The sequence below is a fragment of the Beta vulgaris genome, chromosome 4 (assembly GCF_026745355.1).
Source record: "Beta vulgaris subsp. vulgaris cultivar EL10 chromosome 4, EL10.2, whole genome shotgun sequence".
Taxonomy (NCBI): domain Eukaryota; kingdom Viridiplantae; phylum Streptophyta; class Magnoliopsida; order Caryophyllales; family Amaranthaceae; genus Beta; species Beta vulgaris.
This window is the reverse complement of record NC_079205.1, coordinates 36,831,680-36,838,792: the sequence shown is the minus strand read 5'-3', so window position 1 is coordinate 36,838,792 and position 7,113 is coordinate 36,831,680. Positions and strand designations below refer to the sequence as shown.

Here is a 7,113-nt window from a genome sequence, read left to right as displayed (position 1 = left end):
ACTTGATTATTATGGTTCTTTCAAATTGTAATGTTTCGTTGTGACTGGGTTGATATATGTAGGGGTTGTAAAACATGCCTAAGTGGCAGAGTAACTGTCAACTTCTCGAAGTTGATGCACACTGGTCGAAATTTGCCAGATGATCCATTTGTTTTCTCTTCTCAAGCAAACAAGTTTTTTATGTCGAGGATGAGATACAAAAACGATGGCTTCTTGTAATTAAGACTAAGACTAGGGACTTATTATATATACCCGACGATGATGAGATTCTAGAATAGTAGGATTTTGGTTCTTATAATTAATTGTTTATTTATATATATTTATTCTTTTATTTGCGTCCTTATCTGTATTAATGAAATTTCTGTCATTGATGATATTGTAATTGCTACTTCCCCATTTCCTTGTTCGTATAACTCTTTCTTGGACTCTATATTCATCATGCATTTTGAAGTATATGATTGACAATTAATATATCATCTTTTCATGTCACTATATGTGCTAGAGGGCTGATTTGCTGAGATTGTATAGTCGAAATCAACATAAAAGTTGCAGTGATACATGTGCTCACATTTTGTTGTGAGTATTTTGTGATTTTTGGAGAGTCCATGTGAGCACACCTTATGTCTTGATTGCGTTAGGAGTGATTCAATTTGTTATATGTAAGTGCTCATATCATTTGAAATGATAGTTGGATCAATTTAATTACCATTTTGTCTAAAAGCGAGTGAATAAAATATTTATAATGAATGTATGTGGAAAAATGCAAGGAGTTTTGTAATAATAGTAGTATTGGTAGTTGGGTTAGTACTAATAGTAGTTTGTCAGCTTATAATAAGCACTGGAAGCCCTTTGGTGAAGTTCATTTGAAGGTGTGATTTTGATTTGACTTGTGTTTATGTTTATGTTAATTTGTTAGTTTTTCTTAGTTAATATTTGTTATGAATTTTTGTTGTTGCTAGTTTGCATGTGTTTGGTATAGTAGGTTGATTATAATGTGTTAGTTTTGTTAGTATATGAAGTGTGTTTTTAGGTCTTAATTCGGGTGGTTTAGGCTAAAGGTAAGATGGTTGCATACATTTGGACCATTTTAGGGAAACTATGTGATCCTCAGTGGAATTGGTTTGTTGGTTCATTTGCTAATAATTTGTGCTAGGCAGACTTCCAAAAGAAAAGAAAAGGAGGAAGAAGATTGGGTGTGCTTGGTGTGGATTCAAAGCGTTCGAGATGGGTATTACCTCCTATTGTATTTGGTTTGCTTCAATGAGTTAGAATTAGGCACCGTAGTTGGATTTTGTAGTTTAAATTGATATCACATTTCAGTTATAGGCTAGTTTAAAAGATTGTAAACCAGTTAAGTATAAGTCAAAATGTATTTCACTGTAAATCATAGTTGGAGCGGAATTAGAGGGTTGGAAGGGTGGGGGAGGGAGGTGGAGGTTGGTTCTTTCTTCTCTTATTTCTTGGGGGGGGGGGGGGATGTATAGACAGTGTCAGTTTCTCTTTGGTGGAAATGTTTTTGCTTTGCAATGCATGGCCTTAGATATTTGTTCCAAGTGTTTCCTAACCACCTCTCTTACCCTTTTCCTGGTATGATAGGATGCTTCATGAATTATGCTTGGTTGGACCACAAATATCATTTCTTTCATCCATAGACCATGATCTGGGATGAGTTGCTCTCTTGTGCCAAATTTCTCAAATTTCTTTGAGACTTGGGCCGTGATTGGTCTCCATTTTTTTCTGGATGCCTATCTTAGTTTCCCCAAACTCATTGCTTATTCTCAAGGCTGAACTTACACCAACGATGTCTACATGATTACATCTATCAAATCAAGTATAAGCTTGTTTTACTGGATTGTGTTGTATATGAAAAGCATTGTTTCCCTGAGATGTACTTTTTATTATCTTTGATTGATAGCTCCCTGGGCTAGATATATTTCCATGAAAACGACGGCAAGTTTGTCTGATGTGTTGTGTACTGTTCAATCTGAATTTGAACCATTGATCAACCTTCCGTTCACATGTTATGTGTTTATTCTACTTCGTGGAGATGTACGCATAAAACCTTATCAATTATTGATTGTAGGGTTCTATTTCATGGGTGGAGGGTCTAAATCCTCTTGGGGGTGGCTACTGGGTAGAGCCTAGACGAAACTGTATTGTATGTACTTTTTTTTGGTTACTAGATACTAGCATCCACCTTAGCAAGAAGCCTCTGCAGGGTAGATGCATTCAAGAATGTCTATTACGTGAAAGGAGACAACTGCACATCAAAAATAGATTTTAGATCATTGAATTTCTCTCTCTTTTGCAGTAGATTCTAATAAAGGCGTGTAAATTTCTGTTAATGGGTTTATGCTGAAGTTTTAAGATCTTGAAGACTCTGCCTTTTCATTTTATGTTGCTGATCTATTGGGAAAGTAACCAACAGACTTGAAGATTAAGACTTCTAATCTTGTCCTTATGTATTTGGCAAAGGATCAGGTTTGTACTCTCTTTTAAATCTAACCATAATGACATTTAGAGGGAAATATGTAATAACTTTCAAGTTGTACATGCCTAAATGTTAAACTATTTCCTAAATGTTTTTGGTTTCTCTCTTTTCACTTAGTTTATTTTATTCTCTTTAACCACTTTTATTTTTGTGAGCCTTGCCTATATTGTAGGAGATGACTTATCGAGGGAAGAGAACGAGGGATATACATGCCTCATATACTAAACCTAATTCGTCTTCGGAGTCACCAACCTCAAACAACTTACCTTTGGCCGAAAATGCATCACAACCAACCAAAAAAAACAACTCCAATCACAACCACTTCAAGTTCCTTCTTGTGTTAGACTTGGACCATTTAGTCCATCGAGTACCATTGCGTCTAAGGTTCAACCTCCATGTTTGAACACAACAAAAAGTCCACCACCACCACTATCAGGAGCTACATGAAAAAATCCACCTTCTATTGTTCAAAATTTAAAACAATCCCACCTACGTCCACTGGTCATAAATCATATAGTATTCCGCCTTCTACTCATATCTCCCCTACTATTCCATCTCACAACGACCCATCTTCTACTGCACCAAAATCACTCATTAACCCTTCTACTTCCATTGGTCATAAGTCACGTAGTATTCTTCCTTCTACTCATATCTCCCCTACTATTCCATCTCACAGTGACCTATCTTCTACTGCACCAAAATCACTCATTAACCCTTCTACTTCCACTGGTCATAAGTCACGTAGTATTCCGCCTTCTACTCATATCTCCCCTACTATTCTATCACACAACGACCCATCTTCTACTGTACCAAAATCACACATTAACCCTTCTACTTCCACTGGTCATAAGTCACGTAGTATTCCGCCTTCTACTCATATCTCCCCTACTATTCCATCCCAAAAAGGATCATCTTCTACTACACCAAAACCACTCAAAAACCCTTCTACTAGCTATGGTCCTATCCCACCTTCTGATCATATTGATACATCAACAAGAAATTGTTAGACTCATCAAACAAACCAAAAAGGTGGTGAAGAACCATTACATAAGTCAAAAACATCAAAATCCCTACGGTCAGAGTCGTATCCATATTGGACTTTAGATGTAGATTTTGATGACAAGGAGGAGGTTATGACCAAGGGTAAATCATTCTATTTTTCATTCTTCATTAAGGATCTGGTTTATCATTTGATATAAAGGTGAAATATTAAGTACTTTAATATGTAATATAATTGTTTGTTGGTTCTTTCTATGCAGATGCTCAGGGTAACATAGCACTGGTTAGTAGTTCTATTCCGATAATGGATGTGTTGAGTAACAACGGTGTCAAATATTGCGTTGAATTCAATGATTTTTGCCAACGACTTAGGAAAGGTGGAAATATGTTTGATTAAATTCATTGGCAGCATTGCAAAGGTTGAAACATACTGTCCAGTTGGAGAATCAAATTGGCATTATGACGATAAGAATCTCAAAGCTAAGATGGTAGATTAGATCAAAGTAAGTATCTTTCACTCATAGTCATATGCATTATTTTTGCCTTTTGCGTTATAATCTACTACTTATTAGCAAGACGAATTCGTAGTTCTAATTTGTGAAAATAATTTTACTAGTGTTGATTTAGAACAACAAGAAAAACAATGCCAAAGTCTTTATCCAAATAATACGGGGTCTACTGTAGGATTCAATATTTTGTCTCCGCTTGTTCTCCACATAGATGATAGATCATCTGCCTTCATTCACATCAATCAAGTACTATATATTCTTGCGTGCTATCCTAATTCTTTTCATGTCTTTTTTAGCACCTTTGTACGAGTCATTTTTGACCTCTCCCGACTTCTAAAATCTTCATAATCCCATATCCCTTACTCTTAACAATGTATCATTTAGTGAATGTCTCATATGCCCAAACATATAACCAAGTCTTAATTTTCTTTTTCCTAATTTACAAATCTCTCCACTCCCATCTTCCTAATATGATCCTTCCAAAAAGCTAATTACACCATATCCTACGTGCTATTATAAATTTGAAGCCACCCTCTATGTACATCATGAGTTGTGTCTTGGTCAGGCTCTCCGTTCTATAAAATTCAACCTAAGGTACCTAAAACACTTAATTATGAGAGACTTCTTACCATCCAATATCAATAAATCCTTGTCTGACTTCCTCTCGTTATTAAAATTGCTTTCCGTTCTTTGTTACTTTGATCTGGGTAGGAGGATCAGGCACGGGAATGGATTTGAGTATCCTGTAGAAAGTTAATTTTTTGGTGATCATTCCAATTTCCAACCATTGGAATGCATTGCAATGTATATGGAATCATGGATATAAGACTGACTACAAGGTGCTAACTCTTGCCATTTCTCGAAAGTTCTGAATTCTAGGGTAAGATAAGTTTGTCACTCCTCTAGTATCTGTTATTTGTTGTGTGATAACCACCTGGCACCATCACATCAGAGTAAGCCCAACATTTTCACGGAGTCTCTCACCTTTGTTCAAAGCGAACCGTACAGAGGTCTGATTATCTTCTCTAGTTTTGTAGGTCTGGTTTTTCTTTGTTGGGATAATAGTATTCTTAGGAATCTCGAAACACATTTCACCACCATTTGCCGATATGCCAAGAGATAAAGGAGTGATGTCTACAAGAACTATAACTTTAGTACTATTACCTACACCACTTAAGACAACAGCATACACAGCAGCACCATAAGCAATTGCCTCGTCAGGGTTAGTGCTTTTACAGAGCTCCTTTACATCAAACAATTGATTCCTTATACCTCTCTTTCCATGGAAAAAGTCACTTGACCCTCCATTAACACTCAAAGAGTAAGTTGCAGTGGTAATACACAACATAACCCACTCTACAAACTAACTTGGAAAATTTAATCCAATCAACAACTCCTTAATAAAGGACCATCTTAAATAATGATGTTAAGCTTTTCTTAGATCTACTTTATATATATACAACATAATAATGCAGTAGAAATACACAACATAACCCACTCTACAAACTAATTTTCTTATGGAATGTAGTATATATATATATATATATATACACACACACACACACACACACACACACACACACACACACAGAGACTATAAACACATCTTATCTTGTCGATTTTTTTTAAGTTTATCATATTAATAAAAATAATAGGAAGATGAGCATGGGGAAAAAATGAGCTTGCTAGCTCTCTGGAAAAAAACTCATATGGGCAAGGATGGAAGCTTTCAACCGGAAACCGACACAGCAGATTTTGTGGTATAATTGCATATTAGAATGACTTTTTAAGCTTGCTTCCTTTAAATGTAAACTAAAACTTCTTTAATTTTATATGATAATTATATGTGTTGGATGATGCATATGCCAAGTTGGAATCGTTGAAACAAGCATGCCCTTCTAAGTCTGACTTAAAACCCGAAGATGAAACCTTTGAGCACACCATGTATGGTGGAGAGATTCCAGAACGTCCTGTAGGTTATGGACTTGGAGTTCGAAAGGGCAACATTTACGGTGTGCATGGTGTTCTGAATAAGCAAAAGGTTCAAAAGAGGACCGTGGTAGTGGAGAAGGATAAAAAAAAAAATTTCCGTTCTTAAGAAGGAGAATAGCTTGTGGAAAGCCCAAGTTCAAGAGAACAACTCTGTACTCAAAACTTTAGTTGGACAATTTTTTCAACTAGTAGGTAAACTTCATAAAGGAGAGGCTTCAATGCACCTTTTAGATTGTGCACAAGCAGTCTTGGAAGTGACAAACCAAAAGGTATATTACTATTTTCAAGCTTTACTTATATAACACTTCCTTAAGAATGAGAAATGCTCCAATTATTTTTGTTGTGCTGTTGTCTGAAACTTTCACATGCTCCTATTGTTGTTAGTTGGGCTGCTATCACTTTATTGCCATTAACAGAACATAACCAGGAATTGTAGTGAGATGGATCTTGCATATCATAAGTTGTTGTCCCTTACCCCTTCCATTTTTTTCTCTTGTTGTCAAATGGTTTTTCTTAGCAAAAAATGAGTAAAGTAGGCTAATAATTGATGTATGTGGTAGTTTTGATGGTGATAATTTTGGTCTTATTTTTCATCTTTTGAAGGTACTCGAAAATAATAAAGGTCCAACATATCAAGAACGGGAGGACACTACTTGCGACTTCAAATTGGCTACCATCATTGTTTTGCTAGATCTTAGTATTAGTTAGCTTTGTAAGGCTACAACTACATTTTTAGTGTGTCTTAATTTTGTGGTATTTTTAGAAACATATTTAGTTATGAAGTATTGGGATTTGATGAACGTAACGTGTGTAGGGATTTTAATTGTACGAACTACGTTTATGATTTATGATATGATAATATATACATTATTGTTCGAAGTATTTTTATGTAATCTTGAAGTTCTTGTTGACTTTATATTCTAAATTACTATATATATTGTATTGTTATATATTTGAATTATTTGTTAATTAGTTAGGAAAAAAGTACCAAAAGAGTCCATACAAAATCTAAACTCTTTTCCTTGAAAGAACTTATGACAAGTATAAGAATTATTTTCCAGCCAAATTTCTCTTAACACTAAAAGGCGTCGTAACTAATTGTAGTCGACAAAAAGCGTCTTG

The 7,113-nt window shown here is 35.2% G+C and overlaps 1 long non-coding RNA gene across 1 annotated transcript; it reads left to right on the top strand.

Annotated features, from left to right (window-relative positions):
* Positions 1–1,495: 1,495 nt before the first annotated feature.
* LOC125496952 (uncharacterized) lies at positions 1,496–6,873 on the top strand. The gene is made up of 5 exons (XR_007273405.1): positions 1,496–3,634; positions 3,751–3,993; positions 5,655–5,759; positions 5,870–6,260; positions 6,595–6,873. It is a non-coding gene; the product is annotated as an uncharacterized LOC125496952 (long non-coding RNA).
* Positions 6,874–7,113: the final 240 nt, after the last annotated feature.